Below are 17,825 nucleotides of genomic sequence, written 5' to 3'. Positions count from 1 at the left end.
TCTCTGACTAAAGACACGGTCTAACAGCCTCGCTGACAGGTTTGAGTATTTCATCTGTCAATCTGAAACTCCAACTGTGCAGGCTGGTTAATAAGGATAAAAACAGCAAAAGAGTAGTTGAATACCCAAACACTGTGAAAAACTCATTTCTTTATATTTTGGTTCCAAGTAGCCTGACTTTCTTGTAATTTTTTCAGTGGTTTTGAGCAACAGTCTCTAGGTCTGAAGGTCTTTTAAAGTTGGGGTTTGTTTTGGACTTTGGCTGCTTTTTCCACTCATTTTTAGTCCAGTCCTTGTACTTGCCCCTTTTCACAGGAATGTTTTCTTTGTGTGTTAAGTTGCTTAACACTGACCCATGAATCATTCAAGTGTAAAGTAGTTACCTAAATCAAGGGATGAACCAGTGTTTCTCATGACAACAAGTTACTAGTCTGTTTACTAGCAGCCTGGTAATTTTTTTCCCCCAATTTCTTTAGTTAAATCTGCAAAATACGACAAAGATGACAGTTTTAGAGACATAAAATTGTATTTTTGCACCAATAAGGTGATTACCAAAGAGCTATTAGCTGAAAACTCAGTATATGTCAGCATGGCGTGCAGATCAGATCAAACAGAGCAAAGAAAACATCCGGAGAAAAGCATTGAATGCCTTTCAGGAAGCCTGTGGAACTATTCTTAAGACTACTTAAAGAAATAAAAGCAAAGCATACCTAAGAGAGTTCAGGCTGAGTTGAAGAATAAAGGTGGTCATAAACATCAAATATTAAAACACGCGGAGTGACTCAAGACTTTTGCACAGTACAGAACTTTTGTGTCTTTATCGCACAATCAACTATAAATGATGTACAATCATAAAGATCCAAAAACCCTAAAACTAAAGACGGTGCACTCAAAAAAGGAAAGAAATAAAACCAACATCTCCCAAATCACGTGAATCCAAAACCTCTAAAATCAAAAAGTTGTAAGTCACACCTCTACATCTCTAACATCCCCACCCCCACCCTCCCAAAGGCGCTTTAAAAAGACATAAATGATCAGGGAAATGATGTGACTGTTAGGCTAAATCATCCATAACTGTATATGAATAAGGTTAACTATTATTACGTGCCCTCGTGTGGTTATAACCTGCCGTCTCCATCTCTCCATTCAGAGATCTTCGATTCATCCCACACAGCTAACGCTATAGCAGGTGGACAACATTGTTGACATTATTTGAAAATTATGCCATTAACCTTTTCTGCATCATGTTCAGTAAAAAGCAAACGCACTTATCGGCCAATAATAAAACCAGTATATCAAGTGTGCACTAGCAGTAGTGCTGTGTTTGGTCTACCACGTGTAGATTGCATTTAATAGTCCATTTAATGTGTTAAACTAAACATTTTATATGAGCAACATTTCATATAGAGAAATTTTTATAGCGCAACTGAACGCTATAAAAAAAAAAATCTACATTTTTCCAGAAATCCATACAAATGGCGACTTGGGTAAAGAAGATTTGCTATGGGCTCTAAAAATGAAACTCCAGAGATGAGTCAGGAGAAAGGCCTTTCCAATAAAACATTAACTACACATCTCTCTCAGGTGGCCTAAGCTAATTGGATCATCTCCTTATAAGCACAAATGGACAAGTTGTCTGCCGTAGGCTTAAAAAGGGACTTGCTTTTGGAAAATCTTACTCAACGAGAGTGGACAAAGACAGGAATAATGAGTCTGGGGTGTAATGCAGCACAAGGACGAGAAACAGGAGATTTTAGTATGGAAACCAAAAAAAAACTGTAAAAGACGTAAAGAAAATAAAATGATGAGAGAAAAATGGGAAATGAAAACATCACTGCACTTGATAAAACACATTATCAGGAGACACAGCAAGAGAGACTGAGGTAAGCATTACGTAGACTTCCAAAAGGAAACCAGGGACATAAGTCACGGCCAGTCTACCTCTATGAGCTAAACACACACACTACTTCTGTTACAAACACAGCCAAAAGAAAGACACGGCCGACTACAAGAGCCCACAAGATGCACACAAACAAAGAAACAGCCACTGACAGGCTCCTGTTTACACCACAAAACACAGACGGTGCTTCAACGCGTTCACCAACCGACATTCGGGTTTCAGAATAAACACATCTGATCAAACACCTGTGCAGAAAAAAACACAAGTGCAGCGTTTATTTTAGACCTCGGACACAATGCACATATTGTCGATTTTTGCCACCGATCTGGTGCTTTTAATTATTTCAAATCTTTTTCTAATGTGTGGTTTAAATGAGACCAAGTAAAGGTGAGAGAGTGGGGAACTTTAGAGCTGCTAAATGGACTCAAGTAAGCAGTAAAGACTTTGTTTTATTTGGGGTTATGCTGTCGGCCCGTTTGGTCTTCAACTTAGCATCACTAAAAGTACTTTTGGGGGGGAGAGTTTAAGGCAGCAGCTCCACATTTCCACATGAGCCTCTGTGCTGTTTTATCTGGCCCCGTGCATTGGACTTCCCTCAGGATGACAAATGAAATCTTTTTTTCCCCTCCTTTTGGGGGAGGGAAGTGTCTGATATAAAACACACACACAAACACACGCACTCAAAGGTTTTTGTTCCTCCTTAATTTATTATCTGCAGGCTACACATAATTCACTGTGACCATGTATGGTGAGAAAGTTTCCACACACACACACAAAAAAAGCACTACATCACTGGATAGTTTTGCAGATCAGTCATCTGGTTGCCATACCATTCGGTGCTACGCTGCTAGGAGAGATGCTAGCTGAGGTCAGAGATGTGTTGCATGACATCGGGGTAAAAGCAGCCTGGAGATCTGCCATGTACAACTTTGCACAAAAGACAGTTTCTCTCCTTTTGTTCATTTCCATCTCCTGCCTTTCTTTCTCCTTCTTTTGTGTTTTCATTCTTCCATATTTCTATGTTTTTATATACATCTTTCTCATATGAGCACCAAAGAATGAGGCTCTGTATTGTGTCCTGAAGGGAATTTTGTAGTTTTGTCTCATCTTCCAACATCCAATTCTCAACCTCCTCGAGCTACAAGTGAGAAAATGGAAACTGTCTTTTGTTTAGGCGAGGATATATGATTCATGTAAAAAAAAAAAACTAAAAAAAAAACTGTAGGAGGCATATAAGAGTAGACTACATATAATACAATCGCTGTCGCTCACTCGAGCGGAGGATACAGTAACTCAGCTTTATGCTCTTGATCCTAATGAAACCGCTGTTCTATTAATCTCTCCCACCAGGATTCAATAACATTAATCCAGCAGTTTCTCTCTCTCTCAGTTTCAGCCTCATGCACACACTGACACACCACGTGCTTCACCAGCTGATGTCGTCAAGCCCGGCCGCCTGCCCGATGTGACCTCAAAGACCTTTGGTTAATTTGTTGGCATTGTAAAGCTGCTCATCAGTGGCCATGATGGCCTTTAGCTTACCAGAGCAGCTTCCAGCCCCTAAGTATAATTGGCTGCACCAACGTGTTAAAGGTCAGCCACAGGGCACAGGCTCTTTTGAAGCTTATGGCCCCTGACTGAGGGCAAAAACCATCGCATATGACCTCGGCATGTGGACAGAGACAGCCGGCTACAAAGTGAACATCTGAATCCAAACTGTCTGGCAGGTTCAAGAGGTCAAAAGTAAGGTAGCATCAAGTGTGCAGTAAAGTCTGGAGGTAGACTGATTCAGAAAATTAAGTCGAGCTTGATTTGATGAACTACATTTAATAAAAGCAATCCGTAACCGGAAATAAGCTCTCAGTATTGATTTAGAAGTAATTAAAAACACAGGTGCACATGGAGAAAGACACATGCTCATCAGTGCACGACCCTTTTTAATATCCGACAAGAGGAACAGGATCTAGCCGTCGGAAATACCAGCGTGACGAAGCGCGGGGTTTGATCGCTCAGCTGTTGATGGACGCTTCCTCCTGCAGCCTTCCTGATAACACTGTTTACACTGGTCATCTCACAGCAAACCCCTCATCCACATTCAGTACTTTACCGCACTACCGACCATCCAAATAAAACCCCAATACATCCGAAGAAAAATGGACTAGCAGCAAACGCTTCTTCAGTACCAGCGAAACAGCCGCCGAATTTCAGAGGATGGCGGGTTTAATAATGCATCTCACCCACACGTCGACAGACAGCCAACATTTCAGAGAGGTCAAATTTAATTAGCAAATCAAACTTGTTTGGTTTTGTTTGGGCCTCAAGGCTGTTACTTTGGCTGACTGAACACTATTTGACAACCGCGGTCCTGTGCTCTTACAAGTGATTACCGCTGAAAAGATGAGTTGCTTGCAATATAGCAGGAAATTCACAAAAAACATCTTTGTGCAAACACAAAAATGCACCTAAACTCATTTTCTTTGGTGTTTGCCAGCTGCCAGTGCACAGACACGCAGGAAACAAGAGCACGCATAGAAGAGACAAAGGTGAAATGGCTAGTTATCAAACCTTGCACACTAAGTTTAAGTGATATAACCACTTTATTTTTGAGTTTATAACCATTGGTTAGTGTCAAAATTCAAGCCTTCACATGTGAACATGTGAAAACATCCTCAAATACGAACCATTATGCTTTTTTATTTCGATCTGTCATATTTATATACGCACACTGCTACAATAGTGGAGGCTCATATTAAACCCAGCCAAGGTTTCAATTAATGAAGTCCTCGCGTGTGTGAGTAATTCTTTTAAGTAAACAGCTCCAGCTCAAAATACTTGCTTTCAGATATTTTTTTCTACTGATTTTATGATATCAAAGACAAATGGTTTCTAGCTGTGAGCATAGAGGCCCCACCCATCTGCTACTTGAACCTCCTGTTTGTGAGTGGCAGCCAATCAGAAAAAAGTTAGGCTGGCCTTAATGGGAAAGGAGCTACAACACTTTGTTTCAGAGGCTGAACTGAGGCTGGTGTATAATTTTAAAAAACAGGATTATTTTAACCCCGTAAAGCCAAAGCCATGAGGTGATTGGTGTATTTATTGAATCTTTTGACAATTTAAAAAATAAATAAATAAATATCAATTTGCATATTAAGTTTCCATTTGCACCACATTTTCTGCATCCGTTTTTTTTTTTTTGCAATTTACTGCTTAAAAAACTATTATAATATTACATATAGGTTTTTGGTGGGAAACAAAAATCACACTGATGATGGTGACGCCTCAAAACTCATCAAATAGGATAGACTTGGCATTACAGGCTTAAAGTTATTCTAGAGGAGGAGAAAAAGAAGCAGCTGCTCCCTTATTCACAAGTGGTTGCCACAGCAGGTAGCTCTGCATGATTGATTTGTCAAATCTTTATGCCAGATGCCCTTCCTGACGCAACCCCAAAGGGATTAGCGTCTCCCCCCGGGATCAAACAGAGGATTTTTTGCTTGTTAGGTGAATCTGTAAACCACTAAACTATAAAGCAACACTAGCAGACTTTGAGAATAAAAGTATGAAGGTGGAAACGAGGAAAATAGATCCACTTCAATCTTTATTTGGCTAGTCAATTTCAGCACTGCTATAAAAGCAATATCCATACACTGACTCATCAGCTAATTACCGGGCCTCGATACACATTGAAGGATAATGTGACCGGGAGTGCAGTGATTCTTTGAAGGATGCTGTTAACCTCACCACCTCCCTCTCCAGGCAAGATGCCCAGTTCCACGAAAGGTAGAGAGAAACAGGGTGGCAGGGAGGGAGAAAGGAGGAAATGTGTGACTGAGTAAGGCACTTGCTGACCCGTGACTGTGCTCTGCTTGCACACGCATCACACATTCCAGTCAGCAACCGCAGGACACATCCACTTTCACATTCATCTGAGCAGGCACCCATATATGTTGGTACACGCATGCATGACCTGCAAGCAGCTCTCACACAACACGGTTGAGGTCAGCAGGGGAAGAAGACCAAACTTTTTTTTTCGTAGAAAAGAATAGGGACGCTTGGTAGTTGAGTCACAAATCCCAGCGTTGGGTTAAAGCCACTTTTGAAGACCTTATCTGAAGGCAGGAAGCACAAATTGCTCCAATGGTCAGAGAATAAGAGTGAAAGTGCAGAGCTTTAGTAGTCCCCTGTGACCTGGTGGCTCATTAAATTCAGTAGCCAACAAGAGCAATGTAATGAGACGCAGCAGGATTGCGGCTTTACAGCGTGTATCTGGTAGCAACTGCACATTTCTTACCCCCATTTTCTACCACGGGGGCAGATGTGTCTCCACGGATGCATTGAGCAAATGTCAAAAAATTTAAAAGGCAGAAATCTCAAAGAACACACCCTCAAGCGCCCTCCTGTACACACAATCATTTATAACAAAAGTCGAACACTGAGCAGTCAAACTAATCCTTCCATCACATCCCGAAGAAAGAGCTAGCTAATAAACAGTCCTGTTACTTTTAATAGCGCTAGCCCAATAAAATGAAGACTTTTTATTACTTGTTCAAATCTACCTTCAGTGCCTTGACCTGGATTTTTTTTTTTTTAATGCCTTTGCTTAGTCATGAAAAAATTCACAAGCCTTTATTCTTCTCTATCTTTTGTGTAACTCTGATTAATTACTACAATATAATTGCCACACTGGGCTCTGTCTCCTCACTGACTGAATTCAAGCTAAGCAGACATGCTTTTGGGTTTTTGTTTTTTGTTTTTTTACAGAGCTAATACTCAAAAAGGGCAGATAATAGGTTTAATGTCACAGCCTTTTAATGATGTCATCGTCAAATGAGCCTTTCCTCTATGACCAGGTGCAAACAAACTCTCACAAACACCTGCTGGCTGAGGTAACCCAGCTATTCAGCTGTGCAGTTTGTGTTTTTTACAGTCTGATCATTTTACAGTTAGATGAATTCCAGCTTCTCAGCATTACTTTCTCACTCTAATACTGAAAGCAAGCCACGGAGAGTACTATCCCACAGCTGCTATACTTCAGCCCGAGGGCTAGGCCAGGTGAAACCCATAGACTTCCTCTATCTGTCATACATAATGCACGATGCGTGATAACAAGCAGTGGATTCAGGGTTATCTTCTCACAGGAGAAACCAGTGAGAACTTAGTGCTGCATGTGGAAAACTTTGTCTTTCATTTAATTCACTTCCTCCTTATTTTAGAAAAAAAAGAAGCGGCATTGGTTTAAAGTTGAGTTGTTTATTTTTTATTTTTTTTATTCAACAGAGGCCAGAAACATGATTGATACCGTGAAAGCTAGGAGCCAAAGTCACTACACCCTCTGTCTTTAATGTTTGGTCACACAGTGGCATATAATTTTAGACTGGCATGTCATGATTTATACAAATTCCCGGGAACAAATAGGAAACTGTGTGCGGATAAAAGAGCATCTATTTTGGGATAATTCATCCAGTTTAGCACCTCCCATCCTCTCTACTTTAATCCTGCAAAGCAGCCAACTTGTAACTGCGTCCCATTTTTAAATCTAAAAATCGTCTGTGGTCCAACAAAAACTGCGGTACATCCTCAACTACAAAGTTGTGTTTTCACTGAATTGTTTTATGTTCTCAGGATTTTGTATTTAGGTTGTTTGGCTCATCTCTTTCCTGAGATTTTAGTAGTCGAATTCAGTATGAAACATAGAAAATGCTCAGGACAAGCTAGAATTTTTCATCTCTTGAACACTTTCATTTTTGGTGTGATTCAGAATCCAGCCCTCTAAGGGTAGATGATTTTGATTTCCACAAACCATTTTATCATTTTATTCTGTATATCAGCAAGATTTTCAACTTTCAAAGATCCAATGTGTTTATAACTTTTATTATTCTGTGTGCAGTTTGCATGTTCTCCGTGTGCATGTGTGGGTTTTCTCAGGGCACTAAGGTCCAAAAGCATGCTTAATAGATTCATCTGTGATTCTAAATTGGCCACAGATGTAAATGTTAGCAGGCATGATTGTCTGTCTCTCCGTATTAGCTTTGTGATAGACTTGCCACCTGCCCACCCTGCCTCTCACCCTAACACAGCTGGGACAGCCTACAGCCCAGCCGCAGCCCTGAATTAGATATGCAATCAAGCTAATTTTAAGCGGATTTACAAAATTGAAAATAAAAGTTTATCTTGAATTATTTTTTGCAGCTTCACAGCTCATCAGGGTCTCATGGCCCTCGATTTGGGAATCACTGCTCTAAAATCAATGAACTCTAATGCAATGTTGCATATAAAGATAGCCCTGGTATGACACTGACAGCATTAATATATCTGCTAATTTAGCTGGTTGTTGATATGTGGTTCAGACGAGCAGAATGTAGGATGACTGTAGGATCATTGCAGGTTACAGAATGACGCTCAGATTTCATAAAATCCTGACTTAAATGCTTCTACATGGTATAAGCAGTGATCTCAGTGAACTGCTGAAGAGGAACAAATGTCCGACTGAGGCTTCCCTAAAAATGATTCCTGAGCTCCTTTAAAAGCTGATCAGATTTTGGATTTCACAGAGTAAACATCACTTATTCACAAGGTTTCGCCATAGTGGGTAGCACCACATTTTTTGATTTGACAGTTTGTTTATTCCGCACACCCTTCCCGACACAATCCGAGTAGTAATGTGTCTCCTCCCAGAATCGAACCGGGGATCCTTTGCTTGTAAGGCGAAAGTGTAAACTGCACCCAAATGGACCGTGTTTAACAGTGTGCATCATTTGGGAAAAGGCCTAACAAATTTTAAGAACATCTATAGACATGTTCACAGTCTTACCTTTCAAGATCAATTGCTGTAAATCAATAAATCACTAAAAGGGCTACTTTGTCATAAATAGTATGAAAAATCCCAGGACAGGCGAATTGAATTTATCTATTCCTGGACACACATCACAAATCTCTCTACACGTTTCATCCCGTTCCCCACACCAAGTTCAGGAGATATCTTTTGTTATCATTCCAGCCTTCACACTCTCATCTTTCTTCTGGTCATTATTTCCACCTATCAGTTCTTTAGTCTCCCCTCTCACCATCAGCCACTCCCTCATCCCGACTTTCGCTTTGCTTCTCCATCCTCTGGCTCCTCAATCAATATCTTCCCCACTGAAACTTTGAGCATTATTTTCAGCAGTCACACCCTTCAGTGAGCCTCTCAGCAAGGAATCTGACAGGCAGAGAGAAGGAAACAAACCCAGGGAAAAAAGAAAAATACGGTAGATTCCAGCCTGAGGTGAGCCGAGGTTAGCCTCGCGCTCTTTAAAGCATGCATGAGAGAGAGAAGAAAGGGAAAGACTGACAGCAGACTTACAATATGCCCCAAAGAAACCCAACATCTCCTGAAGCATATGTAAACAATCACTCTGACAAACTTCAGAGCCTTGAAGTATAGCTTCAGAGGCTGAGAATTTACATCTTGCAGGAAAACAATCCCGGTGATTCATGATGGATAATGTGCATTAAATCACATAAACAAACAGAATAGCAGCGACCAAAGAGGCTTGTTTGTTCATGTCTGTCAAACAGACTACTTCTTGGAGTCTATTTCACCAGTTGCTCGAGGTACTCTTAAACCTCTCACGGCTGCATGAAAAAAAAACAACAAAAAACTGAATAATATGGTTGTTCTAAAATGCCTCAAAGCCCTCCAATGCCTTTTTGTCTGACCACACATTCCTCACACGCCCACAATTCAAAGGCGCAGGCTGGGCTGCTCGCCATTCATCCAGGACATGCAGAAGATAAGGCACAGCAGAGAGTCAGCTGGAGTGATACCATTCACGGGGCTTTTGCTCAGTAACACTATCCAGCCGATACCATCTACTAAAAGCACTGAAGGTTAATCGGCCTCTATTTGCTAATATGCTGAAGCCTCTCCCTCACTGGGGACCCTCCAAAATCATTACATGGTGTTTCATACAGAAACACAGACATATATTTGTGTATACTTCTTAGAAAGAGACCGTTTACGATTATCACGCATGTGCCAACTGTTGTGTGTAAATAGGTTCAATTCAAACCTCTGGAATTACTGGCCAATCTTCAGGATCAAGCCAAAAGATTCACAAACTCACCACAGGAATGCCTGAACTTCTGTAACATATTGTTTCAAAATAAACATCCCCAAAAAAATGCAATTAATAAATACCAGTCCGTGACACCAGACAAAATATTCCTTATTTGTGGAACCAGTATTGGATTGCTATGGGTGGGGTTTAACGTGTGAGTTGATACTTCAAAAACAAGTGGAGCTAATTCCAAAGACGAAAACAAACTCTTTTCCTGGCTAAGTCTTGTAACAGCATTTTTCACTGAGAACAGCACTCTCCAGTGCTCTCCATCAGACCTCACAGGAGAGAAAAAAATAGGCAAAGAACCAGAATAAATGGTCAGTTCCACAGAGACCCAGACAAGACGTCCAGTACAAGGTCTGCTTTTGCACTTATACACATGTGAGCTGGGGGCCAAACTCACGCCTAAATCAACCAACAGACTGTATGACACAAGAGAAAGAGTGCCTGTGTGTTTTTTTATCTGTACACACATAAGGAGGGGGAAAAAAAAGAGCAGAGCAGGGGTCCCGTATGACCGTGAAGCCAGACTATCCTAGAGCACATGGTCTCCAGAAAACACAGAAAACTGCAGATTGATGGTAGCTCAGCTGAATTTTTGTGTTAGCCTTTATCATTCATCTTCTGTAACCTGCAGGGGATAAAACACTCATCCTGATGCGGCATCAGTGACAACGGGTCGTTGGTCAAGGCCTTAAGGAGGATCCTGCTGGGGCCTGTAGAGAATACTTCACGATTCTTTACAGAGGATCAAAGAGATGATCCATGGAGTAGATTTAGATGCTGCAGTTATCTTTTTGAAAGTTTAGATCCTTTGCTTAATAGAAGAAAAAAAGACCTAGCCAATACTGATGATGTTTTTACTTCTGTATGCACCAGTACATGCAGTGATTAATGGGGCTACATTATGTTCATGTCCAAAAGTATATTTTTTATTCTTGGACTCTATTAGAGTAGCTTCGCATGACTGACAGTTCAAAATAATGCTTATTTATCTTATACGGGCCTTGGTGCAGACTCTCAGTTCATCCACAGCCTGACAGAAGGAGTTTCAGCTACTCTCCCTTTACTCTCTCCTTTCTTCTGATCGGCTGCCCATTGTAAACTGAATTTTTGGTGCTCACAGCCAGAGTCGAATGCCTCAGACCACCATATTAAGGATGTTCGTCCTCACTAACAGCATACAGAGCCACAAGTTAAAAAAAAAAAAGTCAGGAACCAAGTGCTTAGAGCAGTTGTAAGCTAGAACTTGTGCCTCATATATGCTGACTTAAATATTTGAAACTATGGCCCTGTTTAGTATGAGCATGCATTGCTATTAAGAGTACTAATATTACAGTTCAGATGCAATACTCTACCAAATGCACTTTTTCACTGGGTGCTTTCTGTATAGGGAAAATGTAAATGCGGGTGTTGTGATTTTCCTCGCTTCTCTTTTTTTCCAGTTGACTGTTTGAACACAGACATGAAAATACAACTCTCTTTATAGATTCAACTTGGATGTAGTGGATTTAAGGTCAGAAAACCAGACCAAACTGCATGTCTGGAATTAAAGGTCACCTTTAAATAGAAATCATCTTCCCTCAGTGACTTCTTCCACATTTTCAGACATTTTCAGTAGCTTGGTCAATATGACGATTACTGAATTTCGATGACTGCTTACAGTACACAACACAGAAAGGGGCAAAACTAGGACATTGAAATATTTGCAATAAAAAAGCGGAACTGTTAAAGGGATAACTTGAGGAAGTGCACAAGTAGAGAACCAGCAGGAACTGCATAATTCATCAGCGATATAGTTGGCATCTTCCCACTGAAGCAGACCTTTGTGGTGTAAATTCCCCCCGTTTGGATGGCAGCTGTGCAGAAATGTGTCTCGAGTTAACTAAAACTAGGTTTGGAAGAAGTTGTTGTTTTCCAGTCTGGGATAAAAATAAAAACTAGACTGGTGAAATGTAACTAAAACTATAGAGACAGTGATGCCTACATGACTGAGTCAGCTGCCTTCAAAGAAAATGCTGGGTTTGTAATGTAATACCTATTCTGAACTTCTTAAAATTTCCCTGTGATAACCACCAGAAATTCCCCCTTTGTTCCGAAACAAAACGTTGAAACCAGAAGACCCTCTCTGGAAACTAAGTAGGAGTAAACCACATTTTTTAAAATAAATACTGAAAACTAAATAAAGGTTCACGTATTGACTATAAATACTATAGATACTCTTTCTGCATCAAGTAAAATCACCTGGTTGCAAGAGTAGTGTGATTTAATGTCCCGCTGGCTAAATATAGACCCAGCCTCACAGCAGTAAAATCCAATTTAGTTTGACTTATCAAATTAGATAACAAGGAGGGACAAGGAAGCAGCAGCGGCAGCAATTCTGTCATGGGTTAGCTGTCTGATTTTCAGGTCATATGGCTTACTCGCTCACATACCGCACAAATGGAGGCTGCAGACAAAGCGTGTCGTCAGGGGCTTCACATACAAGCAGAGCCTGCCAGCAGATACTGCCACTTGTTGGCAGCGGAGACTTAAGATTCGCTTTGCTGATGGAAGACAGAATAAAGCCAACGATGTGAAATAGCTAATCCAACACCTGTTTGATTCTTATGACTTAGAGAAGTTAAGACAAGGATTTAAAGCAGCTTTAAAGCACACAAAAAAAAAAACTACAGAGAAAAACTGTGCAATGCAGCAACATGTTCGTTACAAAGCTTGATTGGGTAAAAGGTACTGATGTAAGTACGTGTAATGTCTAGCAAGCACGACATCTGTGCAGCATCTGAGAGCACACAGCGAAAAATTTCAATAACAGACAAGTAAACTGCAGCTGTAAAAGAGAGGGGAATCGGGGTGCCTTATATGGGGTTGTGTAATTAGTTTCTTGGCCAACAGTCAAAGCAGACAAAGCATAGGGAGCGCCGTTAATGGTGACCAGACATATGAGAATCAAAATGTAACAACTGAGCTTCACCTGTCATCGCGGGGCGAGTCGCACAAACTTGTTATAGGACGGCAGCCGTGAGCATTACCCACAGTCTGCTGAGGACTGAGACCTCTATGTCAGGAATGTTGTGAGTAATGACATGTGTGTATATGTGTGTGTTATATTAGATTACGAGTCAGCTTAAAGTTGTATCCGTGCCATTGTTCACCCCAAAGTGCCTGGGATTCCACACGTAACACCGAGGAGAGGTTATTCAATATTTCCAGGGCGTGGCGGCAATCGCCAAAACTCCAAACACCGAATGTTTGATTTCATGAGAGCAGCCAGACACCACACCACTGCACATTGGCACCTATACTGATATGATCTCAGTATGGACAAAGTGTTTCCTGAGTTCTGCTCATTTAAATGTATTCATCAGCTTGGAAAGGTTCTTCGCAGTAAAACACCTCAACCCCGCGCTCCACTGTGAGCGCAGTATCAGTAGAACATCTGTTAGTGGCAGAGAAAGTATCACACTGATTAGTTTAGACTTTGAACTTGCAGAGAATGAGACCAAATTTATACATCATTACTCAGGAATGGAGATTGCACACAACCACCTTTGATAATAAGTCCTAGCTGACTTTTTTTTAACTTTAAAAGCCCAGCAAATTTACAAGAAAACTACTGTTATGTTTAGTTACAAAGACATACAGTTACTACATAGATAAGCCCAGTTGATACAATGCCAAACATGGACTTAGTAAGATGCTGCACCTCCCCTTTGATCAAGAAACCGTTTGCTGGCTCATCTTTAGAAGTTTTCAAGAGGCAGGAGAGAGGTTTTTGTTCCTGACTATCACAACCTTTTATTGTGTTATTTCAAAGCTGAGGTGTGTTTAACACAGGAAGCTGATATTTAGAGGTTTAAACGCGGAGTTAAAACTCTCATCGTCTCGGACTCTCTCTGAGACGTGTTTGGCTTGCAGCAGATGGTTGTGTCAGTTAATTCAGCAGCAGGAAAGATGTCCCTATTGCTTTTTAACCCATCGCAACAATCACGATTAGTGTTATAATTATTATTATTATTATTATTATTATTATTATTATTATTATTATTATTATTATTATTATTACTATTATTATTATTATTATTATTATGTAATTACCTAATCATTATCCTTTCAGCTTCTTATAACTTAGGCTGTATGTTAGTGGCTGCGGCTTTCATTTCTACTGGTCAAAATAACCAAAGCAATGACAATAAGGTTTGAAAACCGAAAGTTAAGCGAGATTTAAAAGGGTCTATTTGTGGGGAGCAGAGCGTTACAGCACCAGTCAGGCAACTTGGATAATCTCTTACCTTTTTAAACACCTTCTAGTGCTTTTGTGGAGCACGATAAGCCGAATCAATGTAAAAAGGTATTTGAGCGACATATCAGATCGAATGTTTTGTGTGCACAAACGCAGACACACACATAGACACACAAAGAGGTGGCTTTAATGAGCTGTCAATCAGCGATTTAATGAATGTGCGATTGCTATGTGATAGACACTCACTATCTAACATATCTCTGTGCATTCAACTCATACAGCAGGCGACTTGTATAACAAGTTGTACACCATCAATAAGGTAAGTGTCAACAACAACAAAAAGAGATAAATGATGCATAGTTTTTTCTGGCAGGGAGTAAATCCTGTAAACAACAACGTTAGCAGACAGAGAGAACATATAAATAATGTAGCCTATTTCACAACTACTGATATTTCAAGCTTAAATCATCAAAGAACTCCAAGGCACTCGCTTTTCAAATAAAGTTTATTCTCACAGCATGGTCAAGTTTGACCTTAAAAAAAGTGTTTCGGCACACAACCCTTTATCAGGCAGTGAAATAGGGTTTATTAGAGTTCACTAGATCTTTTCTAAAGGTGTTCCAGCAAGGACCTTGTGGAAAGCTTCCACTGGAATATTCCACCTGTGAAGCTCCACCAATCTTCAAAACCTGGACACATGCAGGAGCCCAGAAAAATATCAATACCAAGCCCAAAACATTCATCATGCACACAGCAGCAGCAGCCACAGACAACAGGAATGCAAAGGCAAATAAGGTTTATTTAAAAAAAGGAAATAGAAAAAGCAATGGGCGGGTGGGGAACGGGAGTATTTAGTGGCCTGTGATTTACAAATCCAGAAATGTTCCCTTTGGTTCAGACTCATGTGTCTGTCACCAGTTCATATGGAAAGAGGAATATGGTCGATCTTAAACGATTGTAATGTAGATGGGTTACTATTGTAACTACTTGTAAGCTTGTTAGAGGTTCGCTAAGGTTCAAATTTGATGTTTTTGGGGGGTTTTTACTTCTTTTCTTTTTTTTTACAAAAACCTATTCTGTTACAAAATAATGGTATATGGAGATTACTTTGACACAGTTAAACATGTGGCAAACCAAAAACAAACCCCCATGGAAACGCCCTTCCCAATGGCATTAGTGTATCTCCAGTACAGCTCCAGAAGGACAACGAAGTCAGAGGCTTTGCTCCAGCCTCCAAACTCACATTAAAGATGCATATATGTCCTTAAGAAGGCCGATCCTGCAATTCACCAAAGCATGAAGAAGCAAGTTCTTGTCTGGTGTCAGACACAATCAGGCAACCCCAGAAGAAACCTGTCCATGTCTCAAAACAAATTGTTAGGTTGATGGTTCAAATGTTGCGTTGATGTATATTTACATCTTCAGTTCAATTTTATTCATATATTACTAAATCACAACAACAGTCACCTCAATGAGCTTTAAATTACAAGAAAAACTCTTTGTTCTCCAAAACTCATTTTAACAGGAAGAAACCTCCTGCAGTTCAGGGTGAGTGGAGGGAGACAGGACAAAAAATACTGTGAAAATCTCAAACATGTTATTTTGTAAGATTAACAGAATTTATCCACAAGCACAAAAAGTGTCAGAGCTTTTTTAAAATTATTTTTAAATAATTAAAATGTGAAAAAAAAAAAACCTTACATGTATTTTCAATTATTTTAACCCCAAGATCCTGACAGCACCTAAGCCCTGTGAAAACCTTGAGTTTCCCTTTGTTTTCCTTTACAAAAGAGTCGGGTAGCCCCAGGGCTTTTATTACAATCTCACATGATTTTCCTTGTCCTATCTGAAGAGGCGTTATCAGCATTTGGCAAATATCTGCCTCACATTTTTAACGTTTTGACAGCCACTTCAGCTGTGCCCCCACACTGTCACAATACAGAATCTGTCTGACTGGATGGGAAACTTTTATTTCAATGCCAAATTTGCTTTAGGTGCTTTAAGTGAACTAAAGATGCACTAGCTCGTAAAAGAATGAACTTCAGACCCGTCCCTGTTTACATGCTACAACTTGGAAACATGGTAAACAACAGATTAAAATGTGGACATTATAACGCTACAAGTGCTCATTAAATTATTTATCCTACGGTTGGATAAAACCTTCGATAACGGCACCAGGCTGCTAAGTTCAAACAACATGTCCCACAGCAGTCGTAGTGTAATTGTATTGTTTGTTTTTATTTTTAAGAGTCTGTGGAGCAGATATTACACACCATGTGATGAAATGCAGCAATTACAACTTTCAGCCAAAAAAAAGAAAGTCTCATAAAAAAATTAATAACTTGGATTTTATTGAGATGATTTACAGCCTTTTGCTTTTAGACACTAGTCGGTAATTATCAAATGCAGAAGGAGTCCCCATATTTTCTCGGTTATGCCTTAGGAGCTTTAAATGCAGTCCTGACTTGCCTTCGCTTTGCATCCCTGCTTTCTTTCTGGCTAAACTTACGTGCTGAGAAGTCTCTGGAGAGAAACAGAAGCACAGCTCACCTAAAACTGTCTGCCTGTTCGGAGCGAACAGGCTGAAAACACATTTTCTGGTATGTGAGTCGAGTCTGCCAAGTTAAGTTTTACACCTTAAAAAAAAAAAAAAAAAAAAAAAAAAAAGCTTGCCTTTAGCCCCAACAATAAAAAAAGAAATGAAACAAGCTGGCTCGTTTCTTGTCTGTTCCTTTCCTCTTATATTCCACAGGGACACCTAAGGGAATGAGGAAAAGACGAGGGGGTAACCAGCCTTGTTCTTGTAAAAGGCTGGGACAACCTGCTATGCTAGCCTTCTCTTTTGCTGTATGCAGCTGTGCCCTCCAGCAGTGGTTGGGGGATTTGTTAAGCCCTCTCCTCATGGTTAAGTTGATAGGTCACAGCACATTCCCGGCATTTTCTGTATGTTTGTTTTTCACCAGGAAGGCTCACAATGCAGCTACAAAGGGCCGTGTTTGTCTTTGATCAGCGTATCACACCTGAGTGGGTCTAGACATTGACTGAACAGCGAGAAAAGAAAAATCAGAGTTTGTTTTTTGACTTTTCAGACAGCTCTCATTAGCTTTTATTCCAACATCAAAGTTGGGGTTTTTTGTAATCCATCCCAAACTATTATCAGCGCAATCTAATTGGGCATCAATCTTTGCAACAAACAGCCGCAGAATCCAAATTTGACATTTTCTCAACAGCACATGCGGTCCTTATCCTCTTTTCTGTTACTGACGTCTGATCGCCGTCTGGCCGGGTTCAGCAGACGCCACATGGTGCCGTCATGCTATGTAGGTTGAGCTCTGCAGGCTCCCGACCAGAAAGACTCAAAAGAAGCTGGTACGTGCCGACAGCGCTGACCAGACACATCTCTGGAGTGAATTAGCATCACACATTTTACTTGAACGTGGAATTTTAAACACTGGCCGACTTAAAACAATCACAAAAGAAAAAGGTGCTTCCACACAAGACAGTTCCACTCCTTATTATCCTGTGAATAAAATATCTTACATCTTCATAAAGGCATTAATGAGTGCAGTGGATGAGATGT

At 40.3% G+C, this 17,825-nt stretch overlaps 1 protein-coding gene across 8 annotated transcripts in view; it reads right to left on the bottom strand.

The window, feature by feature from the left end:
* The window catches only part of dip2a (DIP2 acetate--CoA ligase A), an 86,784-nt gene that overhangs the window by 60,482 nt on the left and 8,477 nt on the right, over positions 1–17,825 (bottom strand). The gene's annotated exons all lie outside the window — the stretch shown is intronic.

This window comes from Neolamprologus brichardi, chromosome 16, assembly GCF_056152115.1.
Source record: "Neolamprologus brichardi isolate AB-2024 chromosome 16, ASM5615211v1, whole genome shotgun sequence".
NCBI classification, from domain to species: Eukaryota; Metazoa; Chordata; class Actinopteri; order Cichliformes; family Cichlidae; genus Neolamprologus; species Neolamprologus brichardi.
Note: the sequence above shows the minus strand (reverse complement) of the source record. Positions and strands in the feature narration are given on the sequence as shown.